The following is a 14,965-nucleotide window of genomic DNA, read 5'->3' on the forward strand; positions in this document are numbered from 1 at the left end:
TAAACCATGGGAAAAAAAGGAGCTCTTTGCATGCATAATGAGGATGGTCTTCAAGAAGCAGCCTCCCTAGGAAGCTTGTGGGCTGAGGAGCTGGGTGTGCCTGGAAGAGAGCCCACCAGCCAGGGCGTGAGGCACAGCCTGGTGAAAGCTGTCCTGGCTGCAGAAAGTGGTCCTGGGAGGATAGATATGGTACGAAGGGGCCACCTGGGTGGATAGTTTCACCTAAGAGTGGTCCTAGCCCTGAATAATGATGGCCAAATCAGATCGGGGTGGCTTAAGAGTTTTCATGTTGTAAGGTTTTAGGGGTGATAATTTGGCTGAAACAAAATTGAAATTGTTCTTGCACAGCAGTATATATAGAACTAAGAAGTGTTTAATAGTCCATATTAAAGTATGGGGGGGTGCTGGTGGAGTTAGACTCTGAGCGTCTCATCCAAACAGCGCCCTCATCACTGAGATCCCATGAACTACGTTTCTTCTCTTCTTCACCCTTCTGAATAAATCATGGAAGACATAAAGCCTCTCACTACCCTTGCCATCATGGCACTACTTGGCAGGGCCACTAGATGGGTGGCCCTGCTGGAGGGGTGGCAAGATAGAGTAGTGCTTCTAAGCATGGAGCTAGAGTCAGGCGGGTCTGAGTTCAAGTCCTGGCCCTGCCACACATCTGCTCTGTGGCCCTGGGGATCCTACTCTTGGCTTCTCAGTTTCCTCATCCATGAAATGTGGGCAACACTCACTTCTTGGGGGTGGTGTGGGGGCTTAAATGAGGTTCTAACAGATGTTAAGCATTTAGCAGTTTGCCTGGCATATGGTAAATATTTGATATGTGTATGATAGATGCAATTATTATTATTTTTGTTGTTAGTGAATGTTTTGTTATTATTACCCAGATGCACTTTCCATTCTCAGGGGGATCTCAAGCAGTACCAGGAGGCCACGGGGAGCCCCAGGGACCAGAATCACTCCTGCAGTTGAGTGGCTGTAGGGATGTGGTGTGTGTCAAGGTTCAGGGTTGGACTTAGGCTTGGAGGGGGATTTGGATGCCTGACGGGGAACGTGGCAGACAGAGGGCAGTGGGGCAAAGGTGGAGAGGAGCCTCGGGGACAGTGAACTGGGCTCAGAGACGTCCTTCCTAAGGGCTTATCTGTCCCATACATCTCAGGGCTGGGGCAAAAGAACTTGCTTCCAGGCTGAAAGTGTTGAAGTAAAATGCCTGAGACCCACTCTGGTGGGATGGGGGGCACCTTGCAGTTTGGGCTCACTCTGCAGTGTAGCAGCAGTAGGTAATAGGCCAAGACCCTCTGAGCACCTCTTTCTCTGTCCTGCAGAGTCTGGTTGGTGAGTGTCCCCAACTCATTCTTCCAGATGTCCTGTGTACATGCAGGGGAGGGGCAAGGAGGAGGGGCAGGTAGAGCTCGGCAAGGGCTTCTCCCAGAGATAGCCAGACATGGAACCTGTAACCTCTGGGAAGAGGTTGACTTTGGGAGAAGGAGGGCTGGTCAGCCTCTGGAGCACCTCTAAATGGGCCGAAGGGGCAAAGGTGGCAGGGCCTCATGCAGGAGAGGGAGCAGAGCCAGGCCTGGGCCGAGTCTGCTTCTCTGGCGAGCCGGCCTTCTTGGGAATGAGGCATCAGGCCTTCCTTTCACCCGCCCTGACTCCCTGCTCACGGAGCCACGTGCTGGCGTTTGGCTGACTCCAGGGCCAGGGAGCCTAGTCTGGCCCACTCATGTGGGCCACTTGGCACTTGGAGCTCTCGCTGCAAATTGATACACTAACAACTGGTTTAGATCAATCCTCTGTGAGTGTTGGTCTGAGTGAGCGTGAGCCTTGCTGAGTCCTCTTCCTCTGGGGACTGACAAGATCCCGTTTCCAGGCTTGTGAGGCTGAGGACCAGTCCCTGGACTGGGAATCGTGCTGAAGAAGTGAGTACTGTCTTGGGAGGCTGTCGGGAAACAACCAGCATCCTTGTTCCAGTGAGGCCCACCCTCACCCCAGGCCTTTCCCTTGCATGGTTGCCAGAGTGTATGGGGGTGCGTGTGTGTGTCTGTGTATGTCTGTATGTGCGTGTGTGTGCGTGCGCACGTGTGTGTCTGTGTGTGTGTTTTTTGTGTGTCTGTGTGTGTGCCTGTGTGTCTGTGTGTGTGTCTGTGTGTGTCTGTATCTGTGTGTTTGTATGTATGTGTGTTAGTGTCTATGTGTGTCTGTGTGTCTGTGTGTGCATGTGTGCTCGGGCCCACAGGCACCTTCAGGAGGTACGTGGAGGGTCGATGTAGGCTGAGACACTGGTGGCTATACCAGTCCTCTCTCCCGCATGCCTCTCCCCAGTCCCCATGTTATCACTATTTGTTAAAAGCCACATGTGAGGCCATAGGCTGGGAATTAAAAACCTGGAAGTGAAAACGAGTTATAATCCCCACCTTTCTTACAACATCCTGGGAGATTTGGTTCATAAACTAGATGCTCTGCTCACTAACTGTATGCTTTTGGGCCAGCCTCTGAGACATGTGGAGCCTCAGTGTCCAGATGGTGATAATGTGCTGCCCTCAGACTGTTGACAGGAGGATTAAATGAGGTGATATATGTGCACCCATCTAGTACAGAACCACAACCAGGCACACAGAAAGAGCAGGGTCAATGATAGCCTGTATTGTTTGCTAAATTCAGAATGGGCTCCCTAAACAGGGTGTAGAAGGAGCAAGCGTAGGTGGAGGCTTGATTTAGCAGATTTTATTTTTTATTTTCCCAGCAGGAGTTCAGCCTGGTAACCATGAAAGGCTGCATGGAGGAGGATGCAGACCTTGATTCTAAGACACTGCCCTTTGCAAGGTGTACTCTGCATTTAGAAAGAGCTCTCTGTGTATATGTCTTGTGTGTGTGTGTGTGTGTGTGTGTGTGTGTGTGTGGTGGTGGTGGTGGTGGTAGAGAAAGAATACATTCAATGTGAATGTCTATTAAAAGACATGTTCTGATTTCAGAAACATCAAAATATATTAAAAGAAGTGCATCTTAGATTAAGAAAGTGCAATGCTACTCTTAATAGCTTATAATGATTGAGTGCTTGCTGTGCTGGACACTGTGTTAATTCTTTGCATAAATTATCTCAAATCTTCACAATATCTTTATGAATGTGGCACTATTAGGTCCTCACTTGGCTAAGGAGAAAAACAGAACTCAGAAAGGTTAAGGAACTTTTCCAAAGCCACGTGCTACATGCTAGAGCCAGAACCTATAACCACTTGCTGATGCCAGTATGTTTGTTCTTGCTCCTGATGTGTTATTACCTCTCCGATTTAGGATATCAAGTTCAGTGCTGAAAAGGACAACCCACCGTCACTATCCATTTCTAAGTCCATTTCTCCAGTTTGGGGCACATATAATTTCATCAACATCTCCATCACTTTTTATAAATTCTTCTCTGGTTTTAGTACAATATACTTTCTGGAAAGCACCCATTAACCATACACATTTTAATATGAATTTGAATCACAGAATCATATAATCTTACAGTGACAAGGGACCTTAAATTGCATCTAGCGTTACTTCTCACCAAACGCAGAAATCTCTGAGCTGTGACTATGACATGGCCACCCAAGACTGTCTTTTCACACCTCCCATGGCGGAGAGCTCACTGTCTACCACCTTTCTGGACCCACAGAGCTCTAATTGCTAGATTATGTTGAACTAAAGTCTGTTTCTCTGCAGCTTTCTACCAGCAATACTCATTCTTCTCTCTGGCATGATTACAAAATAAATCTGCCTCCTTCTTCCCATGACAACCTTTCAGATACATATGAGCTCTCATATCCCCTCTCTTTTACAGGCAGAATGCCCCATTTTCTTGATATATTCTCTTTAAGATTAGTTTGAGTCTCTTTCACCATCCTGTCCACCTGGGTATGTGTACATGCTCCAACTGAAAAAATCTAGCACTGAAATATCTCACCAGTCAAGGTCCTTCTTCTGGAGTGTTTCAAACTCAAGCGTGACCTCTCATTGCCAGAGTTGAGGTCTTTGTTCCCTGGGAAGAAATTTCAGACACTAACTTCCAGCTGGGAGAGTTGTTATGAACCAGGTGCCACTTATACATAGCTACCCTATGACATATTTTATATGGTTTTTTAACCCGATGGGGGCAATCGGTATGCCACTCGGGTCTTCCCTGTTAGGCTGTAAGTTGATCCAGGATGGGCATCACGTCTAATCACTCCCAGGGCCCTCCTAAGTGCCTGTTGCATTGGTCTGCCTCCCTTTGGCTGCCAATAAATGCGATTGATTGATGGACTCACTGGAGCCCAAAAGTCATTTTCTGCTCCGCCACATCTCAGAATCCAGCTGTGTCCAGCTGGAACCAGCCCTTTCGTTTGCCTGTTTTCACTGTGAACACGGACCTAGATACCGCAGTTTACTCATGCAGCACAATAGGATGAATTTCACTTTAGAACTCCACTCTCTTCTACCCCCAACTGGGGAAGAGGTGGGCAGAATCCTGAGTGGACTGGCACATCCAAATCTGGAAAGAACCTTGGACAACACCCCTGCCCCTGCCACTGCTCCCACCCCTACCACCTCCCCCTTGTTATATTTATCTGCCAAATCTGGGTAACAAAAATCTCCCAAATGTCGGCATATTCCAGGCCTGCAATTTGTAGAGAAGAGGGCGATGCATCAAACAGATGTTTCCAATTGTATCTTCACTGAGCCTCTTGCCTCTGTTACACCTCCTGGCCCCTCCTTCCTCCCTGCTCCTCCTCTCTGATGTTGCCCATAAATCAAGTGCCTCTCCTTAAAATTGTAATCACCAAAATAAGGTGATGATTTATAAGGAATTCTGAAATACTAAGTAATCAGCCAGACACTTCAATTTAATGGCAGCAATAAGTCAAGTGTCTCCACACTCATCTCGGTAGGAAGAAGCACGGTTGGTCTTGGTTGTTTTGAAATGACAAATGCTCTTTTGTGCGTTGTAACAAATCAGTTATTCACGTGTTGAAAACCCGAACAACTCCTTTTTAAGATATACTTTTATGGATGCATTTTAAAGAATGTCCCAGGAAGGGAGGGGACCCAAGCGCGTTAGTTATTTTTCCAGCAAAAGAAATTTGGGGAAATAATAGTTCCAAGGAGAAGACTGTCCGAAACAACATCAACCAGAGAGGCAGGTGCCTGTGCCTATGGAAGGTGCACACAGAACACCGAGGGTCTGCTTTTCATCCAGCCTGCGCAGGGAAAAAGGAATCTGCTCTCACCTGCAGTGGCCTTTTTAGTAGAACTTGATGGTTACTCAAAGAGCTCTGAGAGGGCCCTCAATCCTCCAGCTCTCCTTGGGCACATTTGTCTGCCTTGTATTTTTCATTTCAAGGGGAATTTCTTCTTTTTCTGTTAAGAAAACAGTCACGCCTCAGCAGCTGTCCCCAAGATTGGAACCGTGTTATCTCGTTATGTATGGCCCCATCTGTTAGGACCGCCCAGAAAGGTTCGCGCCTTTCCCCAGGTTCTATTTCCCTCTCCTCCCACATTGCATCCATTTACCACACAATGAAATACATGAGCATCTGCTGTAACCTCTCCTGTCAAAACAGGTGGGGCTCAAAGCCATCCCAGGCCTCTAGCCAGCTGGCAGGTTTGTTGGTTTCAAAGGCTTTGAGAACGTCATGCCATCAAGATTCCCAGTGTTGCAGCTGTCCCAGTGTACCCGGCTTCAACCACTTCTGGTGCAGTGGGTGCTGTTTTGAGCCACACCCTGAAAAGAGGATCTGGACAAATTGGAAACTGTCATGAGAGTGGGTGACCAGAGAGTGGATGGTTTGGCCACTGTTCCATGAAGAATGGTTAAGGAATGATGAATGCTTTCAGTAGAGAAGATTCACAGTGTGGGGATGGATGCATAACTGATGCTGGGAGTGAGTACCCTGTCCAGTGCTGAAAGTGTCCAGGCAGAGGAAGGTTGTATAGCAGGTAGCAAGTGTCCCAGGTGGGCCCCCCAGGCTTTGCACCTCAGACATGCATGACGCTGTCCCTCTAACTAGTGCTGAAGTCTTTTTCAGTATCAGCCTGCAGTGCAGCTGTTTGCTATTAGACTTTCTCTGCTACAGCTGCCCACTGTCACATGGCCTGCTCTCAGCCCCTTTCCTCCCTAACCCTACCCCTTGGCTTGGCTTCTCTTAGCAGATTTTTCTTCCATCTTCTTTCCTTCTTCCTTAAATTCTTACTTTTCTCAATGACTTTTTCCTTGGTATTCCATGCCCATGCTTTTCTCAGTTCTAAACCTGACTGGTTTGGATGCTCTGTGGATGACTATTCTATAATTCAATCATTGGTTCATTCATTTAACAGTTATTTGAATGCTTTCTATGTGTTCAGTAAGTCCACATACGTCATAAGTAATTTTATGGGTCAACTTGACTGGGCTAAATGTTATCTAAATAGCAGGTGAAGCATTATATCTGGGTGTGTCTGTGAGGGTGTTTCTGGAAGAGATTAGCATTTGAATCAGCAGGTTGAGTAAAGAAGACCACCCTCACCAATGTGGTTGGGCATCATCCAGTCCTCTGAGGGCCCAAATAGGGCAAAAAGGCAGAGGAAGGGCAAATGTTCTCACTGCTTGAGCTGGGACCTAGCTTCTCTTGCTCTAAGATATCAGTGCTGGTTCTCTGGCCTTCAGGCTTGTGTTGGGACTTACACCATTGCCACCCCCTCTCCCCCAGTTCTTAGGGCTTTGGACTTGAACTGAATTACACCACAAAATTATGGGGTTCTCCATGTTGCAGACAGCAGAGCTTGGGACTTCTCAACCCCCATGATCATTGGAGCCAATTCCCATAATAAATCTATATGTATATAATTACAAATGTAGAGATATAGCTATAGATAAATAAATTGATCTATATATATATCTTCTATGGGTTCTGTTTCTCTGGAGAAGTCTGACTAATACAGCATACAGTTATACTTTGTGAAGGTAAAAGCAGATATTATCAGAGAAAGTCACAAGGAGGACCTGTTTTAGACTGGATAGTCAGGGATGACTTCTCTGAAGAAGGGGTGTTTGGATTGAGACCTGAAAAATGAGGAGTCATCCAGGTGAGAGCATGGGCAAGAGTGATCCAGTAAGGGAACAGGATGGGCAAAGATAGAAAAGAGCTCAGAGTGTTCAAGAAACTGAAGGAAGAAACATTCAGCACTATTTATGTATATATGTCTGTCTGTATGTATATGTCACAGTGTGAATGCTGATCTCAGGGAAGGTTCTCTCTTCCTGGAAGCTCTTGCTTAGGTGGCCACATGGCTGGTTCCTTCCCAGTGTTCATATCTCTGCGGAGTTGTCACCTCCTCCAAGAAGACTTCCCTAACCACCCGTTCACACACACTATCCCTTATCCAACTGTGTATGTTTTGTGATATCTATCACTAAGTGAAATGGTATTATTTGTCTGATTACTTCTTCATGGATGATCTTCCCCCATTGGAATGGAAACTCCACAAATACAAATCTTGTACTAATAGGCTGTCAAATTCCCAGCACCTAGCAAACAACAGGCACTTAATAAATGTTTTGTGAATTAATGGATGATAAATGATAGGCTGGAGAAACAGAACATTTTAAGGAAATGTAGTTGCATTATAATCAAGCACCCACAGGACAAATGCTGAAAGGGAAGAGGGAGGACGTGTTAGGGAACCATGCCAGGACATTATTACAGAAGTAGGAAGAGGTGTAATGAGCTTATTTATTATGTGAACGTAAAGGCCAGTACTTAAGCTCCTTGCTCTTAAGTAGGCTAACATCTCTGCTATTTGCATCACGAATTTGCTTAGCAACTCCTGTTGCCTTTATGATAAATAAACACAGACGCATTTCTGTAACAGGCATCCTTAATAACGAATCTGCTGCCAAGCCTCAGTGAGTGCATGGCTTGTCACCAGTTACAGCAAATATTCTGCAGTGAAAGGCTCTGACTTACGAACGTGGGCACCATTTCCATGGCCATGCCCTTCAAGGGATTGTGTCTGGTTGTTTAATGTTTGCACAGTTGTGAGGGGATGAAAGGGCAAGCCGACCTGCATTTGGGTTATTCATAGATCTTTGTTGAGCTTTTAAGTAGCCATCACTCATGGATTCCCTTCTGTTTTTTTCTACCATGCTTTTCTAGTTGCTGTTTATAAAACAAACATAATTCCACTGTCAAATCCCAACATAAAACAAAACAAAACAAAAAGATCCAAGTATTGGAGAGCAAAACAGGTTGAGAGGTGGAATGGCTTGCTCTGTGGATGCTCAGAGGTTGGGAGTGATGGAGAGAGAGGAGTTGGGATGATATTCGATTTATGGCTTAGGTGACTGGTGTATGTTTTCTATCAGTTGGAGTTCAGTTAAGAGAAGCAGAACCATTAGGAGATCTCTCTCTCTCTCTCTCTTACTCTCTCTCTGTTTAATCAATAGGTATATGCATAGATATAGATTTATTACAGGGGTTTGACATTGTGCAATGTGAGAGCTGGTCAACAGTTTACATAGGGCTGGTACGTGTGTGTCTGCAGGGAAGGAAAGGATGTCAGGAAAGGAAGACAGACAGGAACACAAGGCTAAAGGGAGTCTGCAGAGGTGAGCTGGAAACCGTAAGACTAGCCTGGAACCTGAGTTGATCTGTCATCACATTTTGGTTTTCTATGCAGGAGAAGCTGGTTTCCTTCATCACAGAGCTAATATGCACCTAGCCCAGCAGAGAGAGGTGCTGGAGGGAGATGTCCAGTGGGAGCTGAGGAGCTGTTGCCTCACTCGGGGGAGGAGGACCCGTGGCTAAGCAGCATCAGCCCAGCAGTGTCTTTCTGAGAGTTAAACAAGAACTGTCTCTGCTTCACTTCTACCTTCCAAGTCCCATGTGCAGTGTCTCTAATGGCCACGCCAACCCAGAGCTGTGCAGGGAAAGGGATGGTGGGGAATAGAGGTCAGCCTAGCTAAACGGACAAATCCCCCACAGGGGCATTGACAGACCCCCCACGGCTGTGGATGAGAGGACACAGGGGTCGCGTGGAGCTGGAAAATACCATTATTGAGGGGATGGGCAGAGGCTGGGAACCTATAGTGGGGAATGAGAAATCAGAGAGGTCAGGGAGAACCTGTGGGAGGCAGTGCGTCATTCCTGGGTATGAATGTTTGTGAGGATGTGAGCCTATGAATAATGACGATTACAACGAGGATGATAGCCAGGTATAATATTGAATTTAATGACCAGTATCTACGGCACTGGCCCATCACAATGGATGCGGAACTGTGAGGCGGTTCCCAGGGTCCTGAGGAAAGGCATCACACTGCCATGTGATGGTGATGGTGGACATTGGGTGTACACGGGCTTGGGGAAGCAGCTATTTAACATCCAGTATGGGAGTTTTCCCACATTTTGAGAACTTTTATGCTGTCTTGGTGCATATTTGCTGAATGTCAGCCCTGCTGATGGCTAACATTAATCATCTGTCTACTGTGGTGCCAGGTACCCAGCTAGGCATTGGGAGCGTGGTGGTGGTGATGGTGTTGCCTCTGGGATGCTTTGCCCCACCTGACTCAACTAGGGGTGGGGAGTGAGGGTGGTGGGGGTAGGGTGGGGATCAGAATATTAGATCCTGGCAGAGCAAATCATCAGGCCCATTGTCAGCAAACATCTGTTGCCAGACAGGCACCACTTTTGCAGGAGGATGTATGTCGGGGAGATTTTATAGGCCCTGCTCCACGTCGGGGAGAACATTTAAGCAGGCAACAGCTGTTAATGAGCACTATGCTGCTAATTAGGACAGCCTGGAGAGGAACAGCTGTGGTGGTTTGGAGTGACAGAGGCTGTGACATCTAACTGTTGGAATCTTGGGGGCTGTCTGTCTCTATGGGACACGTTCTGAATACTAGGACCCACGAAGACTTGTGGAGCATTCAATTTGGGAGCTCTTGTCTTGAATGATCTGATGTGATTGTTCATCCAGGTCAAACACCAGAAGATGTCCAAGGTGCCATTTTGATTGGCGGTTTATGGACACAGCTTTGAGTACAAAGCCTGAAAGATCTGTGTACTCAGAAGTAACCCAGAGGTCACTCGCTTTGCCCTCGTCCTCTTCCCTGAAGCATGAGGGGTACTGTTCTCCACTTGACTTCTGCCTCTGGTAAGTCAAGATTGGTCCTGCTACCTTTCCATTTTTCAGAGAGAAACTTTGAAGAGGTGCCAGGGTATTGTTACCTTAAATGATCTGGGCATTTGTCTTAATAATACTATCAAATTGACCAAAGGACATATATCCAAGATTACCCATGCCTCAATTTGTTGCCATTTGGCTTGGCATTCGGTGAGGCCAAGGTGGACTGGTTCAGTTCATAAGTGAGCCAGATTGCCTCACTCTGGCCACAAACGTGTCTATAACCTGGGTTATGAGCGCTGTGTGCCTGTGACCTTTGAGGGGCTGGAGGAGGGGATGAGGGTAGTTCATCGATCCTCTCACCTCAGGTGCTAGAGAGCAGCACAAAGCCATGCTTTATCAACAGTGGGTCAGTGAGCGCCACTTGGACTTAGAGAGCATGTTGTTTGATAATACGTTCGGGATCAGTCTGCTCCTTCCTTGGATGGTGTTCCCTACGTAAAGAAGGAAAGTAGCAAATGGTGGCAGTTTATTCATTGCTCCAAAGGCATGACTTTGCCATATGGATTCCTTACCAATAAATAGCAGTGTCTTCTCAATCATTTGGTGAGAAATACCAGGCTCTGGATCTGGAAGTGAGAAGGGAATTCCAGGCAGAGGCAATGTTACAGCAAGCAAAGGTGTGCAAGCTGGCACAGTCTAGCTTGGGGAAGAGTGAAGGGACAGCCTGGATGGAGTGAAGTAAGCAAAGTTCCCATTTATATTGTAACAGTTTCAAAAGAAAGACTGATAGCTACTGTTTCAAACTTCCAAAATTATAAACTAGGTTTTATATTTTTGTTCAACAGTGGGGTTTAGGCAAAGAAAAAGAAGAAAAATTTAATCTATTTTACATTTAATTATATCTGAAGTTACTAACAATAATTACAAATTTCCAGCTATTACAACTTCCAGTTATGACTTCCCGTGATTATCTGAACCTGTTTCACATTTCTTGAAGTTCACACACAAACATTACAGGTTTGCATTTCATATGGGCAAAAACAGGCATGTCAAGACAATTTGACAGCTAGATAGCTCTTATCTCTTTCTATAGAATGGCAGCTAGGAAATTTGTCACTTAAGTGGAGCATAACCTAGTTTAGTTTTTGCTGGGGATCTATATCAGTCTGATTTGTAAGCAAATAGATTCTTTAACTACCTGAGTTGTAAATAATCTTTATCCTCCAGCTTCTTTTATTGGCCAAGAAAAGCAATTTGCAGCACAATGCCTGGATAAACAAAAGTATTTTTAGGTCCAAGTGATTTTCTTCAGTTTCCCTTTAATTAAAGCTGATTCTATTCTTAAAAGGTGATTCATGTCTCATCTCAAATTCTTCTTGAAGAGGGACTTATATGACTGTGTTTACAGAGGGTATACGCTTCCCCAGTATCTACACGTCGTGGGATAAAGCCAGAATCCTACAACAAAGCTTCTCTGGTTGTTGCTCTTCCTGCCCTCCCAGCCCCAGCCCGGGCCTCTTTCCCTCCAGCCCCACTGAACTCGCTATTCTTCCCAAGTGCCACGTTCCTTTCCCCTGGAGATCTTGGGTACATGTGATGTCCTCTGCCTGGAACATACTTCTGGGCTACCTTCCTTCACTTCTCCCAGCCAGCTTCTTAGATGATATGTCCCTTCCCAGGGGAATTTGCTCTGACCACCCACCCCGCACCCCCTTCTCCATACATTTCAGTAGAGTCTGTGCTTCTCTACTGTGGTATTTTGCTTGCTTGTAATTTCCTAATTATTGATATTTGTTTATTTGATTTAGCATCTGTCTTCTCTGCTGGACTGTAAGTTCCTTGGGGACTGGGACTGTATCTGTTTATTCACTACTGTGTCTGCCTTACAGTGTATCCTCAGTGACTGGATGCACTCAATATGTGTTAGTTGATTGGCAAAAATATAACTCTTTTCTAAGGCAGCTAAATACATTAAAGTAAAAACATTTTGCATTTAAAAATATCAACATTATATACTTTAAAAGTATTTACAAAGCAAGATTTGATTCAATAAACTCTAGATGCATTTCAGTCTCCTTTTCGCTGAACCTCAGATGCTACTTATCATGTTAATGTTTCTTACTGATTTATCCTGGAATCATTATTCCAAAGTCAGAGGCATCCTCAGGACAGCATTTTCGCTGTGACTTCAGCTCAGTGATTTCAGAGTAGTTTGACAGCAGATGTCCTTCCATCTTGGAGCTGTTGGTGGCATTTTCTGCCCCAGTCATTAGGAGTTTATCGCCTGCTTATGGATTCAAGTCAGACAGAGTGGCGAAAGCCTCCAGCTAGGAAAACCTGAGTAACACCTGCAAAACAGTCTTCCCCCACATCACAAGGAAGAAATTTTTCTCACACTCTTACATTTGAGAATCAAGGTGAAATGATTTCTCTTTTATTTTGCCTTAGCTGGGCTATCCTTGTATGCAGTAATGCCCCATTAACCTCTGACTTTCGGGATGTGGTGTCCAGATCCTACCCTTGAAGAACTTACCCTCTGGTTAGGCACAGAAGGGTAAAAGGCAGCTCAAGGCAGGGTGCGCTCAGGGATGCACGAATACCTCTGGCAGTGAGTCCTGGAGTTCAGGGGTGGGGGTGGTTTCTAAAGAGATCATGTGATCTCTGAAGGAGAAGGCTTTGAAGCTCTTACCCCGATTTTAGGATTAACTCTCATTTGTCTCTCAGATCCAACATCTCTCCAGAGAAGGCTTTCCTGACCACCCTGTCTAAAACAGACACACACTGTGCCATCTTTATCCCTTTATCCTGCTTTAATTTACAGCTTCCTCAGTAGAACAAAAGCCCCCAGAACAGAGGGACTTTGTCCTGATCACCAGTGGATCCCCAGTAGCTAGAAGGTCATTAGCACATAGTAGGTACTCATTAATGTCTGTTGAATGAATGGATGCTCAGGGAGTGGGAGGGGGTGAATGCATACATAGAGAAAATGGAAGTCCAGATGGAAGAAAAGGCCTGGGCCTTTTTCTGGCTTAAAATAAGCCATTCGATAGGAGGGAGAGGCTCATCTGAATGAAAAATGGGAGGGTGGGTGGTTGGTTTATGAGGTAGGTTGGGGCTAGATCATAGAAGGCTTTGATTTAGTTAGCATTTCTTAGCAATGAAGTATTTTTTAATTAAGGTATATACATTTTTTACACATAATGCTGTTGTACACTTAATAGACTACAGTGTAAGGTAAATATAGCTTTCATTTGCACTGGGAAACCAACAAATTCATGTGACTGGCTTTATTGCGGTGGTCTGCAACAGAACCTGCAGTATTTCTGACATGTGCCTGAATTAGTGAAGTCAGAGTAGACACTGGTTCTGGAGGCTGGTAGGTGCGCTCAGTTTGAGCTGGGTGGTGGGTAAGTGAATGGCAGGACCTTCAACAGAGATGAACTGCAGCCATGAGTGCTGCCAGATGGACGCTCCTGGGAGAGGTTGAAGCCTATTTCTAGCCTGCTTTTAGAACTGGCTCATGGAATCACTGAGTCCCACTGTGTTCTTTCAACTGTCCCCATAGTCACGACATCCACTGTCCTGTCCAGGTTGGATACTCCTGTTGCAGGCAGGAACTTCCCTACCTAGCCACCAAAGAATCTACTGAATTCATCACCTCTTAAGGCCAGTGGTGATCTCTACCCTTATTATGCGACTTTTGATCCATAATCTTCCCATCTTCTAAGTACTTTGAACTCTTCCCCTCTTTCTCCATTTCTCCATCTAGATCACAAACGTGCTAACTTGTGCAAGTGCTCACACATGTTCATAAATACACACATACGTGTAATGATCCCATCAATCATGGAGTCCAAGACCTTGTAATTCAATGAGACCAATGCCTGGCACATAGTAGGTGCCTAGTAAATGTCACTTCTTTTCCCCTAACACCTTTCAATCTTCCAGCTACTCCATTTGAGTGCAAAACTGTCCAGAAAAATGGGAAGGAGTTGGGCTGGCTGCTGGGTTTCTGAGCCTGCATACCAATGAAGCTGCTTCTGGAGCTGAGTGTCTTGTGCCCATAAACCATGACCTTCGTCATCTGCAGAGGCAGCCAGCAGTAGCAGTCCCTGTAGAAATCTTTCCTGTCACAATTGCAAGGATGGCAGAGGCACCAAGGCTACACATTTCTCTTGGCCGCGCTAGCAGATGCTTTCTGTAGTACTGTGCAAAGTACACTCTTCTCCTTTCTGTCTGGGCTGGGCTTTTTTTTTCCAAATAAAAATTAAAATAGCTGCTGAATTTATACTCATTTCTTGGGTCTGCAATTCACACTCCGTTTCTCATGAGCAGCCTGCATTATTGGGGGGCTCATCTGCTTGTATTGTCTTAAATCTCTGCTTGATTAAAAGTGGTTCCCTCATGCCAGGGTACCAGAGGGCAGTGACACGCAGAATCGAGTTGACTGGGAGTGACAAGAGGCTTTGCAGCCCAGTCCCCTCCGGAGGAAAGAATCCCCCCACCCCGGTGCTACCCCAAGCGGGTCATCTTGCCTCTTCCTCAGCAGCTTCAGGGTTGGGAGTCACAAGGGCTGCAGCTTCAACACTCAGAAAGTTCTTTGTAAGTGGCTACAGTTTACATCCCTGTAACTTCCACCCCCTGTTCTTAGTTCTGCCCTTTGGGCTGTATAGAGCAAGTCGTCCACAAGCGAGTTACATTTGAATTATGAAGACCGTTCTCTTGCCTTCTATTATGGGTTGACTTGTGTCATCCAAAGATAAGATTTTGAAGTCCTAACCCCCAGTACCTCCGAATGTGATCTTATTTGGAAATAGGGTGGTTGTGGATGTCACTAGCTAAA

The sequence above is a fragment of the Vicugna pacos genome, chromosome 10 (genome assembly GCF_048564905.1).
Source record: "Vicugna pacos chromosome 10, VicPac4, whole genome shotgun sequence".
NCBI lineage: Eukaryota > Metazoa > Chordata > Mammalia > Artiodactyla > Camelidae > Vicugna > Vicugna pacos.